This window comes from Rhinatrema bivittatum, chromosome 8 (genome assembly GCF_901001135.1).
Source record: "Rhinatrema bivittatum chromosome 8, aRhiBiv1.1, whole genome shotgun sequence".
NCBI lineage: Eukaryota > Metazoa > Chordata > Amphibia > Gymnophiona > Rhinatrematidae > Rhinatrema > Rhinatrema bivittatum.
This window is the reverse complement of record NC_042622.1, coordinates 168,272,586-168,290,474: the sequence shown is the minus strand read 5'-3', so window position 1 is coordinate 168,290,474 and position 17,889 is coordinate 168,272,586.

The following is a 17,889-nucleotide window of genomic DNA, read 5'->3' as shown; positions in this document are numbered from 1 at the left end:
ACCGACGTGCCGCAAATGCGCAGTAGAGAGCAGCTCTACTGCGCATGCGAGCACGTCGGTCACAGTGTGCCTCTTAAAAATAAAAATGGCGCTGTAGGAGCGGCAGGAGCGGCGGCCTGAAGACCCGGAGCGGCGGCGGCACCGGCCCGGAGCAGCGGCGGCGGCCCGAAGGCCGGGAGCGGCGGCGGCGGCACCGGCCCGAAGACCCGGGCTGGAGCGGCGGCCCGAAGACCCGGGGCGGCGGCGGCATGCGCGCGAGGGAGGGAGGGACAGACGGAAGTCTGTCCCTCCCTCGCGCGCATGCCGCCGCCCCGGGCCTTCGGGCCGCTGCTCCCGGTCTTCGGCGGAGATCGACTGAGGGGAGGAGGGAGGGGGGAGAGAGGAGTGACTCAGGGGGAGGAGGGAGGGAGGAGTGACTGACTGGGGGGAGGGAGGAGTGACTGAGGGGAAGAGGGAGGAGTGACTCGGGAGGGGGGAGAGAGGAGTGACTCGAGGGAGGGGGGAGTGACTGAGGGGAGTGACTGGGGGAGGGGGAGATGGGAGTGACTGAGGGAGGATGGGGGGAGTGACTGAGGGGAGGAGGGAGGGGGGGAGAGAGAGGAGTGACTGAGGGGAGAGAGTGGGGGAGGTGGGAGGGAGCATGAGGGGGAAGGAAATGATCCCAAAAAAAATGTTAATGTAGCCCGTTTTAACGGGCTTAACGGCTTGTGTAATATAAAAGATGGAAATGGAGATTATATGATGTGGTGAGGGCACGAGCATGTGAGTCTTGTTAGGTCTGGGGCCCCACTCCCCCTATCGAGCTACATCAGCCCCTTCTGCCTCCACTCGCTATAGTGGTGGTCACAGAGGCAAGGTGTCACCACGGCTCATCTCAAACTGGACTTTCTTTGCTAAATCGGGTTTTCGATGGAGGTGAAAATGCTCAGGAAAGAGAAACTCAAGCCAGGGATAAGCAAGATAGCAGGCGGCCCAAGCCATCCGCCATCCTCCACATCAGATAGGGGAAACTCAGGCAAGACAAATCCACTTCTATTGAACAATATGGACGAAAAATTAGATACGATCTGTGCCCACTTTGATAACTTACAAGCATTATTAGCTGATAATTCTCGCCACCTGGTTGAAATAGAATTCCATCTTACCGGAGTGGCCAAGTGAGTGTAGGCCTTGGAGCGGGAGGTGGAGGCAGTGAAAGCAGATCTAAAAATGGAAGACCTTGAGAATCACTCTCGCAGGAATAACCTGCATTTTATTGGTATTCCTGAAAGTTTGGGTGACCGCGATCTCCAAAGGAGCACTAGAAACGTGGTTGCAGGCAGAGCTCAATTTAGCCGCATTACCTGAAACAGTTAGGATAGAGCGGGTACACCGCATGGGATTGAGAGGAAGAGTTCAAGGAAAGCCCAGGTCAATCATCGCGCTGTTCTTAAATTTTAGACATAAGGAGGAAGTGCTGCTACAGCATCGGCAGAAGAGAGAACTGGCTTATGACGGTCACTCTGTGCTAAGTTTTGCAGACTACTTGGCAGTGGTTTCTGCCAACCGAAAGGCTTTTACCTCCGTTTGTTCTCAGCTGGTGCAGTGCCAAGTGCAGTTTATGCTACAGTTTCCTGCAAGACTGTGGGTTACTAATGATAATGTCAACCCCCTGTTTGAATCAGCGTAAGAAGCAGACTTTTTTCGCTCACACCCAATCATCTCACTGATCCTGATTCAAGTTCTGTTTTTCCATGAGGACTAGCACTACTTAGTTTTATCACCTCTCAAAATGTATTCTTGTTTCCCTCTAATGTGGTTTCATTTGAAACTGGTTAACCTTACATTGGGGTTGTTCTTATTGTTCTCATAGGGAAGTGGGGCCCCAGCACATTTATATTTTGAGCAATTTTTGGGTGTCAGGATTAATACCTTGTGTTCTAAAATAGGAGTGGCTGCAAGGGGGGGAAGGGAGGGACATTAGGGATAAACAGTAGCAATGCTATTATTGTTTTTGTGCTAGGGTAAGGCTAGCTCTAGGGGGCAGTTTGGATATATACATAAGAAGTTGGGACCTTGGCTGGGGGGCTCTGACCGGTCTATGTATTCTATCATAGGCAAACCATGTCTTTTCCCAGATAGATGACATCAAACAGCTTATGCTGCCTTACTTGGAATGGGGGGGGGGCTAGTGGTTGCGTAAGGAAAAGATATAAGATATTACAAGCATTGATGCGATGGAAACCACAAATTGCAATGATTCAGGAGACAAGGTTGGATGCTATAGAGCAAGGGAAGTTGCAAAGGCAGTGGGTAGGAAAAGTATACTCTGCTCAATCCAATTCCCGGAAAGCAGGGGTGGCAATTTTGATAGCTAAAACTGTCCCTTTTCAGGACACTAAGACCCTTCGGGAAATGGAGGGGTGGTACCTGCTGGTGGAAGGCCTTCTTCATGAGAAGCCTATAGTGTTATGTATTCTATATGCCCCAAACACATATGACCACTCCTTTTTTGCAAACATGGCAAAATTATTGTGTTATGGAAATGTGCCTATAATACTGGGGGGGGGGGGGGGGGGATTTTAACTAAGTTGCTGATAATTGCCTGGACCGTTCCACAATGAGGGTGCACCCCAAGTGAATGATGGGCAAGGGGGTAAATTATCTTTGCTCCAATCTTGACTTAATTGATGTGTGGTGGGGGTGGAAGGGGAATAGAACAAGGAGCTAAGAGTAACAGATAAGAATGAGAAAAAAAATGTGTGAGGCTTGCTGGGCAGACTGGATGGGCCATTCGGTCTTCTTCTGCCGTCATTTCTATGTTTCTATGTTTCTATGAATGCATGCACATAAGAACATAAGAAATTGCCATGCTGGGTCAGACCAAGGGTCTATCAAGCCCAGCATCCTGTTTCCAACAGAGGCCAAACCAGGCCACAAGAACCTGGCAATTACCCAAACACTAAGAAGATCCCGTGCTACTGATGCAATTAATAGTAGTGGCTACTCCCTAAGTAAAATTGATTAATAGCCATTAATGGACTTCTCCTCCAAGAACTTATCCAAACCTTTTTTGAACCCAGCTACACTAACTGCACTAACCACATCCTCTGGCAACAAATTCCAGAGCTTAATTGTGCGTTGAGTGAAAAAGAATTTTCTCCGATTAGTCTTAAATGTGCTACTTGCTAACTTCATGGAATGCCCTAGTCCTTCTATTATTGGAAAGTGTAAATAACCGAGTCACATCTACTAGTTCAAGACCTCTCATGATCTTAAAGACTTCTATCATATCCCCCATTGTACACAGTATTCTAGCTGCGGTCTTACCATGGAGCGATATAGAGGCATTATGACATTTTCCGTTTTATTAACCATTCCCTTCCTAATAATTCCTAACATTCTATTTGCTTTTTTGGCTGCTGCAGCACACTGAGCCGACGATTTTAAAGTATTATCCACTATGATGCCTAGATCTTTTTCCTGGGTGGTAGCTCCTAATATGGAACCTAACATCGTGTAACTACAGCATGGGTTATTTTTCCCTATATGCAGCACTTTGCACTTGTCCACATTAAATTTCACCTGCCATTTGGATGCCCAATCTTCCAGTCTTGCAAGGTCCTCCTGTAATGTATCACAGTCTGCTTGTGATTTAACTACTCTGAATAATTTTGTATCATCCGCAAAGTTGATAACCTCACTCGTCGTATTCCTTTCCAGATCATTTATAAATATATTGAAAAGCACCGGTCCAAGTACAAATTCCTGGGGCACTCCACTGTTTACCCTTTTCCACTGAGAAAATTGACCATTTAATCCTACTCTCTGTTTCCTGTCTTTTTACCAGTTTGTAATCCACAAAAGGACATCGCCTCCTACCCCATGACTTTTTAGTTTTCGTAGAAGTCTTTCATGAGGGACTTTGTCAAACACCTTCTGAAAATCCAAATACACTACATCTACCAGTTCACTTTTATCCACATATTTAACTCTTTCAAAAAAAAAAAAAGAAGCAGATGTTAGGCAAGCCTTCCCTTGGGTAAATCCATGTTGACTGTGTTCCATTAAATCATGTCTTTCTATATGCTCTATGATTTTGATCTTGAGAGTAGTTTCCACTATTTTTCCCGGCCCTGAAGTCAGGTTCACTGGTCTGTAGTTACCCGGATCGCCCCTGGAGCAATCAAGCCCATAATAATCAATCTCACATAGATTATATGCTTTTGACATGTGAAGCTTTTTCAGGGGTTGCGTTCTTGAAAATTGGTCCACTTATTATCTCAGACCATGCTCCTGTATAGGTGGACCTGGAGGGTTTTAGCCCAGGGGGTGAATCTCGGATATGGAGCTTCCCTCGATATCTTTATAAAGATTTTGTGTTTCAGGATTATTTAATGAAAAGGTGGGAATTCTTTTTGGCTACTAATCAGATGCACCAGGACACCCCCCCCCCCCCTTTTTTTTTTTTTTTTTTAACACCACTAAGATGATGCTGTGAGGAGATATCTCCTATGGGGTGGCGCAGCACCAAAAAAACCCCATGGCAGTAAAGGTATTAGCCTTGGAAAAGCAACCGCATTTAGACAAAGATATCATCAGATGCCAAATGCCATCCATAGAGAGCAATTTTCGGCTATGCAATCTGTCTCGAATATACTACTGCCTCAGAAAGCAAAGAAAGGTATTATGTATTATAAATGTAAATTCTATTACCTTGCTAATAAGGTAGGAAAATCTTTGGCTAACTTAACTAAAAATTGGACACAGACCAGATACATCTCAAAGTTGCGGAATTAATTGGGTAGGGTGGTTCACTCGGGAAAAGATATTAGTGCAGCTTTTAAAGCTTATCAAGCACTATATGTTGTAGCTCTGGGTAGCGAGCAGGACATTGCAGTTTATCTGCAGTCCCTTACTGCAAGTGACTATGGAGCAATTACAGTCATTGAACAAACCCATACATTCTCAGGAGATACTGCAAGGTATTAACAAAGCTAAGTTCTGGAAGACTCCTGGTCCAGATGGATTCTCAGCGGAGTTTTATAAACTTCTCTCCTTACGGTTATGCAAAAAAACTTTAAATAACTGGTCTCTCTGGGACCCTTTCCATTAGCTCCTAATCGTGCCAATATGAAAGGGGGGAGGGGGGGTGAGGATCTGACCACCTGCTTCCTATCGTCCAATTTGCTTACTGGACTTTGATATTAAGTTCTTAGTGAAAATATTGGTCAACCGTCTGGCTAACCTGTTGCCTAATGTCATCGGGGAGAAATAAGCGGTGTTTGTAAAGGGCTGTTATCCTGTTAAGAATATGCGTAGGATAATTGCATTCTTGGAAAGTAGTAAGCATGGGCAGATCCTGTTGTTGATGTTAAGCCTGGATGTGGAAAAGGCGTTTGATCTTTTGGAGTGAGTATTCTTGTTTCAAAACACTACCTTTCTTTGGGATACATGGCTACTTTGTACAAGCCTTGGAATTATTATATAATAAGCCACAGTCCTATATCTTAGTAAATAGTTGCACCTCTGATCCTATTTTTATAAGCAGAGGTGTGAGACAGGATTGCCCATTAGCCCCTTTGCTATTTATTCTAGCATTGGAACCTCCTCTAGTGAGAATTAGGAACAATGATCAGATTAAATGGATTCCCTTGGATAAGAATGCCAAACATAGGTTTAAAGGGACAGTTTTTGCATTAGACATCTTGCTACATATAGCAGATCTTCAAGCGTCTTTACTTGCCTTGTTGGGAGACATGGCACAGTATGGTGCAGGAGCAGGGTTAAAATTAAATTTAGAGAAATGTGAATCGCTCCCCACTTGGAGCTGTGTATGGGAGGCTTGGGGGGATAATTTCCCAATGCGATGGACAACAGACTCTTTCACTTATTTGGGTATCACTTTGCACGTTGATCCTTGTATAAGATTAACTATAGGAGATTATTAGCCTCCACCAAAACGCTTTTTCATTATTGGCTAATTTCCCAATACCTCTGTCAGGCCGCGTGAATCTTTTTCAGATGATTGTGCTGCCTAAGTGGCTTTACATGTTTGAAATGAAACCCTGTTTTTTAACCAACCGAGACTGCAGTAGTTTTGAGAAATTATTATACATTTATCTTTGGAAAAGAGCGAAGTGATGATTGGCACTGCCTAAACTGACACGGCTCTGGGCTTAGCAGATTTGAAGCTTTATAATGTAGCATGCACTCTCAGATATGTGGCTGACTGGATATTGGGAACACAGTTTTATACTCCTACTCCAATGGAACGAGAGAGGTTTTCTCCATATAATTTGGGCTTCCTTTTGCCTGTGCCAGCTACCCTCTCTGCTGTCATGCTGAAACAGGCTTTTGTTGTCACCTTTGGTTTGGGCATGGAGGTTTCTCTGCTCAATGCTCCAGTTAAATAGTTGCACTACACAATTATTGCTGATAATGGGCACTTTCCACCTGGTGCTGCCAGCCCTTTCACCCATTGGGGTTCCTTGGGTCTAAAAATGATTTCTCAATTCTTTACTATTGAAGGCACAATCAAAACTTTTCCCATGTTAATTGAAGAATTTTATGCCTACCTCCAGGTTAGGCACTATATTCACTCTCTTAAGGTGGGAGATTGGGCTAATGTTAAAAGGGAGTACCTGTCTGATTTCTTTGATGTGAAAGATCCAGTTAAACACACAGTATCTTTTACTTACCATTTTTTGATGGACAGAAGGCCTCCTATGGACTGTCAGAAACTTAGCACTGGAGCACTGAGCTTGAGTTAGATCTGACACCGGAACAGTATTTGGATTGTTTTAAGTGAATCTGCACCTGCACCAGCAGCAATGATCCGAGAGGAAACCCCATATGTTCTTAATGTGTTATATTCCTAGGCAGTTAATGTGTACAATGAAATTGACTGCTTCAGAAACATGTGTTAAATGGAAGATGGTACCTGGAACTCTGGGACATCAATTTTAGGTTTGTCCTGTTATTAGTACATTTTGGAACCAGGTGATGTTATAGTCAAAGGATACTTTATAAGTTATACTTTATTTATTTATTTAATTTATTTTAACAGCTTTTCTATACCGACATTAAAGTACACATCATATCGGTTTACATAATAACAAAAGGTGGAAAGTAAAAATAACAGGGGGAGGGGACGGGGAGAACTAAGAAACTGGGGGTCGGAAGGGGGGGGGACCCCAACAATTAGAGAGCGAAACGAGAGGAACGTTAACACATGGTTAAACAAGGTGCAAGTGTACAAAATGTATATAGTTAAATAAGGTGCAAGAGGACAAAATATACAAAAGAGGTGCAAGAGTACAGAATATAAATGATACCGGGATCCAGTGGGTCGTGATAGCACTTACAGAATATATAGGGTTTATGAAGATTACTGGGGGGTCAGAAGAATAGTTGAAGTGTCAAGGATGTTAATCCGGGAAGGCCTGATGAAAGAGCCACGTTTTTAGCTGTTTTCTAAATTTGAAAGGGCAGGGTTCCATGCGAAGCTTGGGCGGTAGGTCATTCCAGAGCGTGGGGCCGGCGATTGAGAAGGCGCGATTCCTTGTGGCTGAGAGGCAGAATTTCTTAAGCGAGGGAACTAGCAGGGTACATTTATGAATTGTTCTGGTAGGGCGGGAGGATTGTGTGGGTTGGAGGGGTTCATTAAGCCAGGAGGAGTTGTGGTTGTGGACAGCTTTGTGTAAAATGGTGAAGGTTTTGAACAAGATGCGGGAGGAGATGGGGAGCCAGTGTAGGTTTTTAAGGATAGGGGTAATATGATCAGATTTGCGTGTGTTACTAATGATCCTTGCTGTGGCATTTTGCAGTATCTGGAGAGGTCTGATGGTGGAGGAAGGAAGGCCAAGATACAGGGAATTGCAGTAATCTAGCTTAGATGTTAATGTGGCATGAATAACGGTTTTGAGGTCGTGGGTGTGGAGAAGTGGCTTGAGCTTTTTTAGGACCATGAGCTTGTAAAAACCTCCCTTAATAACCGAGGTGATGTGGTTTTTGAGGTTCAGATGTGGACCGATTAGGACCCCTAAATTCCGTAGAGGGTTGCGAGAGAAGGGACGTGGTCAGAGGGTCAGTTGGTGTGGCCAGCTTAAAGGTTTGGTGGTTATGTATGAGGAGTAGCTCAGTTTTGGCAGAGTTGAGGGCAAGTTGCATTGAAGTGAGTAAGGTGTTGATAGAGGAGAGGCATTTTTCCCAGAAACTTAGAGTGATAGCAAGTGAGTCGCGGAAGGGGATGACGATTTGGACGTCATCTGCGTAGATATAGAATTTGAGTCCAAGATCCGTTAGAAGATGACAGAGGGGGAGGAGGTACATGTTAAATAGTGTAGAGGAAAGGGAGGAGCCCTGGGGTACACCATGTGAGAGGGCGAAGCGTGAGGATTCAGAGGAGCTAAGTTTAACAGAGAAGCATCTGTTAGTTAGATAGGATTTGAACCATAGAAGTGCAGTGCCAGAAATGCCAATGTCTGTTAAGTGGGCAATGAGAAGGTCGTGGCTTATAGTGTCGAAGGCGGCGGATATGTCTAGGAAGGCAATAAGGAAGTTATGACCTTAGTCGAGGCCGGTGAGGAGAAAGTCTGTAAGGGAAAGGAGGAGAGTTTCGGTACTCAAATTTTTGCAAAAACCAAACTGTGCTGTGTGGATTATGTTGTAGTCCTCAAGGAATGTAATGAGCTGTGTATTGACTAACTTCTCCATGATTTTCGAGATGAAAGGGAGATTGGAGATGGGTCGGTAGTAGTTGGTTGGGTCTTTGGGGTCTAGGGAGGGCTTCTTGAGCAGGGGTTTGACTATCGCATGTTTAAGAGGGTCAGGGATGGAACCTGTGGAAAGGGAGCAGTTGATTAGGTCAGCTAGGGGTGACTCAATGGTATTGGGGACGGAGATGAGATTTTTAGTGGGTATAGTATCAGAGGGATGAGATGCGGGCTTGGATTTTTTAATGATAGCCTCAATTTCCTTAGGTGTGATAAGTTCTATGGAGTCGAGAGGGGAGGGATTATGGTAGGTTGTGGGGAGTTTGGGGGGTTGTGGGGGGAAAACGGAGGAGTATGTTGGCAGTTTTATTATGGAAGAAACGAGCAAGTTCTTCGCATTTCGTGCTGGTGTCTTCTTCAATAGCATTAGGGGAAAGAGGGATGGTGAGGGTTGCTACGTAGGAGAAAAGGGCTTTGGGGTTGAAGGTGTATTGGTGGATTTTGGAGGAGTAGTAATCACATTTGGTGTTTTGTATGGCTTGGCGGTATGCGTGTAGAAGAGATTTATAGGAGATAGAGCGCTGAGGGGTGGGGTCTTTACGCCATGCTCTTTCTTTGAGTCTAAGGTCGTGTTTCAGGTTGTGCAATTCTGTGGTGTACCAGGGTTTATTGTTGGATTGAGGTGTGCGTTGTTGGCGAGTTATATAACTTTATAAGTTATAGTCAAAAGATACTTCACTTTCAATGCATATCCAGCATAGCTCTCTGCTTCAACGGCAGGGGGAATGAAGAAAATATGTTTTATATTCAGACATCTACCAACAAGGACTGAATAACATAGTCTGGGTAAAACAAATAAGCAAGGGTGTAGCTTGCTTGTTACGGCGGTTAATACCTCAAATCAAGCTTGATACTTCACTTAGAATACATATCCAGCGCAGCTCACGGCTTCACCGGCAGGGGGAATGAAGAAAAGAGGATTTATATTCAAACAACCAACAAGGACTGAATTGCACAGGCTGGGTAAACAAGCATGGGAGTAGCTTGCTTATTACGGCGGTTACTACCCCAAACCACTTAGCTGGATACTTCACTTAGATGCAGCTCCAGCACTGCTATCTACGATGGTGGGGGTGGAAGGGAAATAGAACCAAAAAATTATTTAAAGGGACAAAAGTAACAGAAAAGTTTGACAAAAAAAGTGTAAAACCTTGCTGGGCAGACTAGATAGACCGTTTGGTCTTCTTCTGCCGTCATTTCTATGTTTCTATGATTACCAATGTAAATTTGCCATGTCAACCACATGTGTTACTTCTTGACAACTTAAATGGAGTGGCAAATATTTTCCAGACTCTGCCTATGTAGAGTCTTAGTATTAGCGAAGAAAACAATACTGCAAAATTGGCTTAATGCCACCGATAACCCAATGGAGAAATTATATCCACCATGTGCATCTTTGTGAAAAGTATGTGGAACAAGTAGACAGACATAACCAGAGGAAAACACTTTTTATTGGACTGCAACTTATACAGGGTGGCCCATGGAAAAGTAGCCTGCCCCCCAGCACTGGTATTGGAGGCGGGCTACTTTTCCATGGGCCACCTCGTATATCCATTGCTACCACAAAGCCAGGAGTTTAATATTGAACGATTAATTTGAACTTTTTTTTTTTTGCAACTGATATAGCCTGGAGCCAGAAAGATGGCAGTAAAAACTGTGCTATCAGGGGGGAAGGAGGGGTACCGACGAGTTAAGCGGGGGGTTGTTGTTATACTCCAAATGCATGACACAAAACTATGGGCAGAGTAAACCATAGGGCTCGAGCCTGGTTGTATCTTTGCTATCATAGCATGTTTTGTTTGAAAATAAATAAATAAAGAAAATTTAAAAATACAGGGAAATGTTTGCCAAATTGCTAACATCCTGCTGTCCTAGAAGAACACCTATTACACAGGTAAGCAACTTTGCTTTTTTTGTTTTTTTAACCTTCTAGTTAAGATAAGTGCTTATTTCCTGTAAATCGACTGATGGAGGGGAACAACCATGTTAACAGTGATGGATTTAGGATTTTGGCACCCCTAGGCACTGTTGGCCCTGTCACCCCCTCTCCTCTCCCCAAGGTTGGACAACAGGGAGCAGAAGGTCTAAGACACAGTATCCTAGTTTCGTGTGGCAATTCAGGGTTGAAGCCTATTGCAAAAATTTTTAAAATTCTAAAGCAAAAATCCAAACCCAAATCCACCCGATGTTGTGCTGGTTGCATCCTCAGCTCGCTATTCACCCATATGGGAGGACTACCATCCTGCTTGTCCTGTGAGAAAGCAGAGTTGCTTACCTGTAACAGGTGTTGTCACAGGACAGCAGGATGTTAGTCCTCACGAAACCCACCTGCCATCCTGCGGAGTTGGGTTCACTTGCGATTTATTTTATTTTTCGCACGTACTTCTTGCTATACACAAGACTTAAAGGGAACCCCTGCTGGATGCAGGGTTGGTGCCGTGCTGCGCATACCCAGTAGGTGCCAGTCAAAGTTCTAGAAACTTTGACAAAAGTGTTCCATGATTGCGCTCCATGCTGATGATGTCACCCAGATGTGAGGACTAACATCCTGCTGTCCTGTGAGAACACCTGTTACAGGTAAGCAACTCTGCTTTCTCAGATGACCTCCTGCAACCACCACTGCAGGTGAGAGCAGATTTCCATTGGTAAGTGGAGCCAAACTGAATAATCCGACTGTGGGTTCCAGTGAGACAGCAGGGAGTGCTGAAGAGGACGCATATGCACTCTTGCTATGGCACCACTTCCAGGGTTGCTGCCATCAAACAGAGAACTTGAAAATAGGACCACGCTATCGGGTGTATAGTATTGACCAAAAGATGCACCTGCGACATCAGCTTCTGAATCCAAGCTTGTGGCAGTCAAACTTTGTCCTGCCTTGTGTCGAACCAAACACCCAGGTACTCCGCCGTAGAAGGCTGAAGTCTGCTCTGGGCTAGTTCCCTATCCAACCAAGCTCCTGTAACAAGGAGATCGCCTTACAGGTCACCAGCCAGCTCTCTGCCAGAGGCTTGGTTCAAATCAGCCAGTCATCCAATTACAGGTGTACTAGAATCCCATCCTCTCTCAACTTTGCTGCTACTACCACCTTAACCGTGGAAAAAGTTCTGGGAGTGGTGGCCAGACCAAAAGGCATCGCCCGAAACTGATAATGGTGCCCCATCACCGCAAAACGCAGGAAACAGTGTTCCAACCAGATGGGAATATAGAGGTAGGCCTCTGACAGATCCAGAGAGATCAGATATTCCCCTGACTGCATGTTCATTATCATCAAGCGCAAGCTTTCCATGCGAAAATGAGCACCTGCAAATGACAGCTGAATCTTTTGAGATCCAGGATGGGATGAAATGAGCTCTCCTCCTTGGGCACAACAAAATTAATGAAATATTGCCCCATACTTCCCTGAGACGTAGGCTCTGAAACCACAGCCCTCAGACTGAGGAGCCTTGATAGGGTAGATTAAGAACATAAGAACATGCCATACTGGGTCAGACCAGGGTCCATCAAGCCCAGCATCCTGTTTCCAACAGTGGCCAATCCAGGCCGTAAGAACCTGGCAAGTACCCAAAAACTAAGTCTATTCCATGTCACTGTTGCTAGTAATAGCAGTGGCTATTTTCTAAGTGAACTTAATTAATAGTAGGTAATGGACTTCTCCTCCAAGAACTTATCCAATCCTTTTTTTAAACACAGCTATACTAACTGCACTAACCACATCCTCTGGTAACAAATTCCAGAGTTTAATTGTACGTTGAGTGAAAAAAACTTTCTCCGATTAGTTTTAAATGTGCCACATGCTAAGTCCATGGAGTGCCTCCTAGCCTATTATCCAAAAGAGTATTTATTTATTTAAAGTTTTTGTATACCGACATTCGTTAAGCAAACATCACTCGGTTTCCATGTAACATAAAACTGGCCAACAGGGCTTTACAATGAAACTGATAAGAGAACTGGGGGATGGTAAGGAGGGGGAAATAAAACGGGGATTACTGTACAAGAAGAATATAAGCGTAGTAATATGACTAAGCGTGAAAACATAATCATATATAAGCAATAACATTATATACAAGCAAATTGTTTGAAATTGAAAAAGTTCTGGGTTAGAGGGGAGAGGAGAGGGGCAGGGGAGGGGGTTGGAGAGCAGGAGAAAAAAGCGGGGGGGGGGGGGGGGGGGTTTCATCTGTAGGCTCGTGCGAAAAGCCAGGTCTTGAGATTTTGTCTGAATTTTTTGGGGCAGGTTTCGTGGCGTAAATGGGTGGGGATAGAGTTCCATAGGGAAGGTCCAGCAAAGGAAAGCGCACGTTGTTTGGTGGTTAGGTGGTAAAGTTTGGGGGATGGAGTGTGAATATTTGATGTGTAGGGTGTTCTGGTGGGTCTGGAGGGGAAACGGATGTGTAGACTGTCAGAGAACCAGAGCATGTCAGGATTGTGGACAGCTTTGTGTATGAGGGTGAGGGTTTTAAACTGGATTCTGGCAGTGATAGGAAGCCAATGTAGATGTTTGAGGACAGGTGTAATGTGTTCTTTTCTGCGGGAGCCGGTTAATAAAAGTGCAGCTGCGTTTTGCAGTAGTTGAAGGGGGGGCAAGGCTGTTTTTCGGGAGACCTAGGAGCAAAGAGTTTGAGTAGTCTATTTTGGACAAAATAAGGGCTTGTAGGGCGGTTCTGAAATCATTAAAGTGCAAGAGGGGTTTAAGTTTGTAATAGCAGTCTTTGATGGTGGATGATATGAATTTTTGTAGTAAATAACTGATTCACATTAACCCGTTCTAGACCTCTCATGATGTTAAACACGTCTATCATATCCCCCCTCAGCCGTCTCTTCTCCAAGCTGAAAAGTCCTAACTTCTTTAGTCTTTCCTCATAGGGGAGCTGTTCCATTCCCCTTATCATTTTGGTCGCCCTTCTCTGTACCTTTTCCATTGCAACTATATCTTTTTTGAGATGCGGCAACCAGAATTGTACGCAGTATTCAAGGTGCGGTCTCACCATGGAGCTATACAGAGGCATTATGACATTTTCCATTTTATTCACCATTCCCTTCCTAATAATTCCCAACATTGTTTGCTTTTTTGACTGCTGCAGCACACTGAACCGATGATTTCAATGTGTTATCCACTATGACGCCTAGATCTCTTTCTTGGGTGGTAGCTCCTAATATGGAACCTAACATTAAGTAACTATAGCATGGGTTATTTTTCCCTATATGTATCACTTTGCACTTATCCACATTAAATTTCATCTGCCATTTTGATGCCCAATTTTCCAGTCTCACAAGGTCTTCCTGCAATTTATCACAATCTGCTTGAGATTTAACTACTCTGAACAATTTTGGATCATCTGCAAATTTGATTACCTCACTTGTCGTATTTCTTTCCAGATCATTTATAAATATATTGAAAAGTACGGGTCCCGAGACAGATCCCTGAGGCACTCCACTGTCCACTCCCTTCCACTGAGAAAATTGTCCATTTAATCCTACTCTCTGTTTCCTGTCTTTTAGCCAGGATTCCAATGCTTGCTTCTTCTGCAGGGAGTGGTAAAGAGACACCATGAACTCGTCCTGAGGAACACTATAAAATTCCAGCACCTATCCTTCTCCTATCATTTCCAGGACCCACTGATCTGATGTGATTTCGACCCACAGCTGATAAAAGAGAGAGACATCCCCCTATCTTTTGTCTCCGGAGATGGGTCGGCAAACCTTTATTATGAGGCTCGGGAGGATCCACCACCCGAGCCTACACCTCTCTTGGGTTGTCTGGGACGCAAGGACTGAGATCTGCCAAAAGGCAGAGTCCTCTGAAAGGTCGACTCTGTAGGGGTAAAACCGCTTGGAATTCCTAAGACAACCCCTCATACCAAAGAGGTGCTGTGACTGCTTCTTATCCTCCAGGAACCGGGGATTCGCCCCACTTACTGGCCAGTTTCTCCAACTTGCTCCTGAACAAGAGTAAATCTTTAAAGGGAAACTTCATAAGATTAGCTTTGGAGGTCGTGTGAGCCGATCAGTTACACAACCATAATCGATGTCTGGTCGCTATTACCGAAGCTACTCCCCTAGCCGAGGTATGGACCAAATCACAGCCCGCATCTGCTAAAATGGCAGTGGCAGATTCCATAACTGCTCTGGAGTTCAACCCAGAATCATCAGCCTCCTGAGAAAGACGCAGAAAAGAGCAAGCCACCAGGACACAACAGGAAACTATCTGCAGTGTCATTGCCACTGCTTCAAATGCTTGTTCGAGAATGGCCTCAATTCTGCTATCATGCCGCTTCTCCCTTCATGGGAATAGTCATCCACTTAGAGATGACACAGACCAGCACATCCACTTTTGGAAAACATAAATGCTATCTCACTGCTGGATCAAGGGGGTACAGGCCTTCCAGTGTCCCAACCCCCTTATTTGCCTCCAGAGCATCCCATTCAAGGTCAATCAATTCTTGAATGGCTCCTATAAGAGGGAAAAAATAAGAGGCTTTACGCAAAAAAATCAAAATGGGATTCTTCTTTGGCTCAGACATGGAATCTGTCCTAGTTACTCCCAGCATCTTCAAGGTCTGGGAAATCAGGGCCGGCAGTTCATCACTATGAAAGAACCACAACATGGTCTAATATGGTTCCAGTCCTGGAGGAATTTCCCCATCTTCCAGGGAGTCAGGATCTGCTTCCTCATCAGTGCCATCTGGGTTCTTGTCAGGAATACTTGCAGCTAACGGAGGTATGTTTTGGTGCTTAAACATAAGACTGGAAGAGGGAGGGGCCACCGGCTGAGGATCCAACCTGACAGGTTGGTCGAAGCTGAGGACTATGCATGAAGAAAGGATTGCAATCCTTGAAAATACTCTACCCAAGGAAAAGCAGAATGATCCAGGCCAAAACCAGAAGGTAATGGCGTGGGGCCCACTGAGCTGCCATCTCCTGTGGAAGAATCAATCAAGGGAGTTCCAAGCTTCAACATACCTCAGACAAATCTTTAGCCAGACCATCATCAGGGTGGGAAGAATCAGGCTTAGCAAAATCAGAGGAAGACTATTCTTCCTATGCCTCTAAGCAGCAAGGACACTTTAGAGGGCACTTCAGCCTGAGATGCCCGAATATGACAGGCAATACAGAGAGAAAAGCGCTTAGGTTTCTTGTTCACCAGCACCATTAATTCATCAGTTGTTCACCTTGACTCCCTCAGTCCGGTTTAAGGCAAATCTCAGCCACCTCAATAAATATGTATTACAGAGAAATGCAATTTAAATTTTTGTGCTGGGCATACATAACCCTTATACCAGATATTAATATAAACTTTCAGACTCAGCTCTATGTGTCAAATATCACCAGGCATTTGGTTTGCTATCCCATTTGTTTTGGGATTGTCTACAGATTAAATATTTCTGGGGCCATATCACTGCCTATCTTGCTGGAATACTTCATGTCTCGCTTCCCTATCCCCCAAACTGTTTCTGTTCGATTGTATTCCCCCTTTACAGGTTAGGGGTCAAGGACCCTGCCTTCTACTCAAGAAGGCAAGTGTGGTTAGGAAACATACAATTCTTAGACTCTGGACTACGGCAGACTCTCCCATCATTTTGGATGTGGCGGAATCAGGGCCGGCTGAAGCACTAGGCGAACTAGGCGGTCGCCTAGGGCGCCAGCTTCCCGGGGGCGGCACTGCCCCGGTAAAATTAAAAGAGCTGCATTAAGCTGCCGCCGCTGCCGGCAGCCCGCCCCAAAAGACCCATCTGACCTCCCCCAGCGGTTCGCGTGCTCCCGGTCGCTCCAGCTGCTCTTTCTTCCCTGCTGCCGTTGCCTCTGGGCTATCAGCACGTTCAAGCCCAGCGGGAACGGCAGCGGTGCAAAAAAAAAAAAAAGCTATGGCATCCGCAGCTGCCCTTTTCTTCCTCCCGACCCGGAACAGGAAGTGATGCGCGGGAAGGAGAAAGAGCCGTGCCGCATGAAAAAAATAGCGGCGACAGCAGCATCGGCCCCCGCGCAATTGAAGCAGCCGGGAATCGGGAAAGGAGTCAGCAGCACGAGCCTCCTGCGGCCGATGGGATTCTTCCTTTTTGGCCTGCGGGGGCTGGAGGAGGAGGCTGCTGCAGCTACCATTTGTGCTGGGGGGGGAGGGGGGGGGAGGAAGTGAGTGAAAGAGAGAGAAGCAGCCAGCCTGCCTGTGTGTGATTGAGAGCCTGTGTGTAAGTGAGAGAATGTATTTGATCGAGAGCATGTGTGTGTGATTGAGAGAAACTGGTCAGAGAGCTGATGTATGTGTATATGTGAGAGACAATGAAAGTGACTGCTCAAGGAGATGACTGATGTATGAGACAGTCAGGGATGTGACTGATGTGTGTGTGTGTGTGTGAAAGAGAGAAAAAGCATGGAAGTGAGAACTCTGGGTATGTGAGAAAGCATGGGAGTAAGAAGCCTGGTGTTGTGGGGGTGTATGTGAAAGAAAGCATTGGAGTGAGAAGCCTGATTATGTGAGAGAGAGCATGGGAGTGGGAAGCCTGTGTGTGTGTGTGCATGTATGAGAGAGAGACTGGTTGGTAAGGTGACGGTGTGACTGGTGTGTATGTGAATGTGAGAGAGAGAGAATGTGATTCAGGGAATGAGAAGCCTGTGCACCTGGAGAGCGAGCATGGAAATGAGAGAGAGACTGGTGTATGTGTGTGTGTGTGTGTGTGTGTGTAACAGAGAGAAAGTGATTATGGGAATGAGAAGTCTGCATGTGAAGAGAGTGAGCATGGGAGTGAGAACCTGGGTGTGTGTGAGACACAGCATGGGAGGGAGAAGCCTGTATATGTAAGACAGAACAGGTGACTGGTGTGTGTTTGTGTGTATGTGAGAAAGAAAGTGATTATGGGAATGAGAAGCCTGTGCATGTGAAGAGTGAGCAAGGGAGTGAGAAAGCTGGGAGTGTGTGAGATACAGCATGGGAGTGAGAAGCCTGTATATCTGAAAGAGAACATGGGAGTGGAAAGCCTGTGTGTGTGTATGCATGAGAGAGATCAGGTGACTGGTGTGTGTGTATGTGTGTGAGAGAAAGAAAGTGATTATGGGAATGAGAAGCCTGTGCATGTGGAGAGAACAAGCATGGGAGTGAGAGACTGGTGAGTGTGTGTGTGTGTGTGTGTGTGTGAGAGAG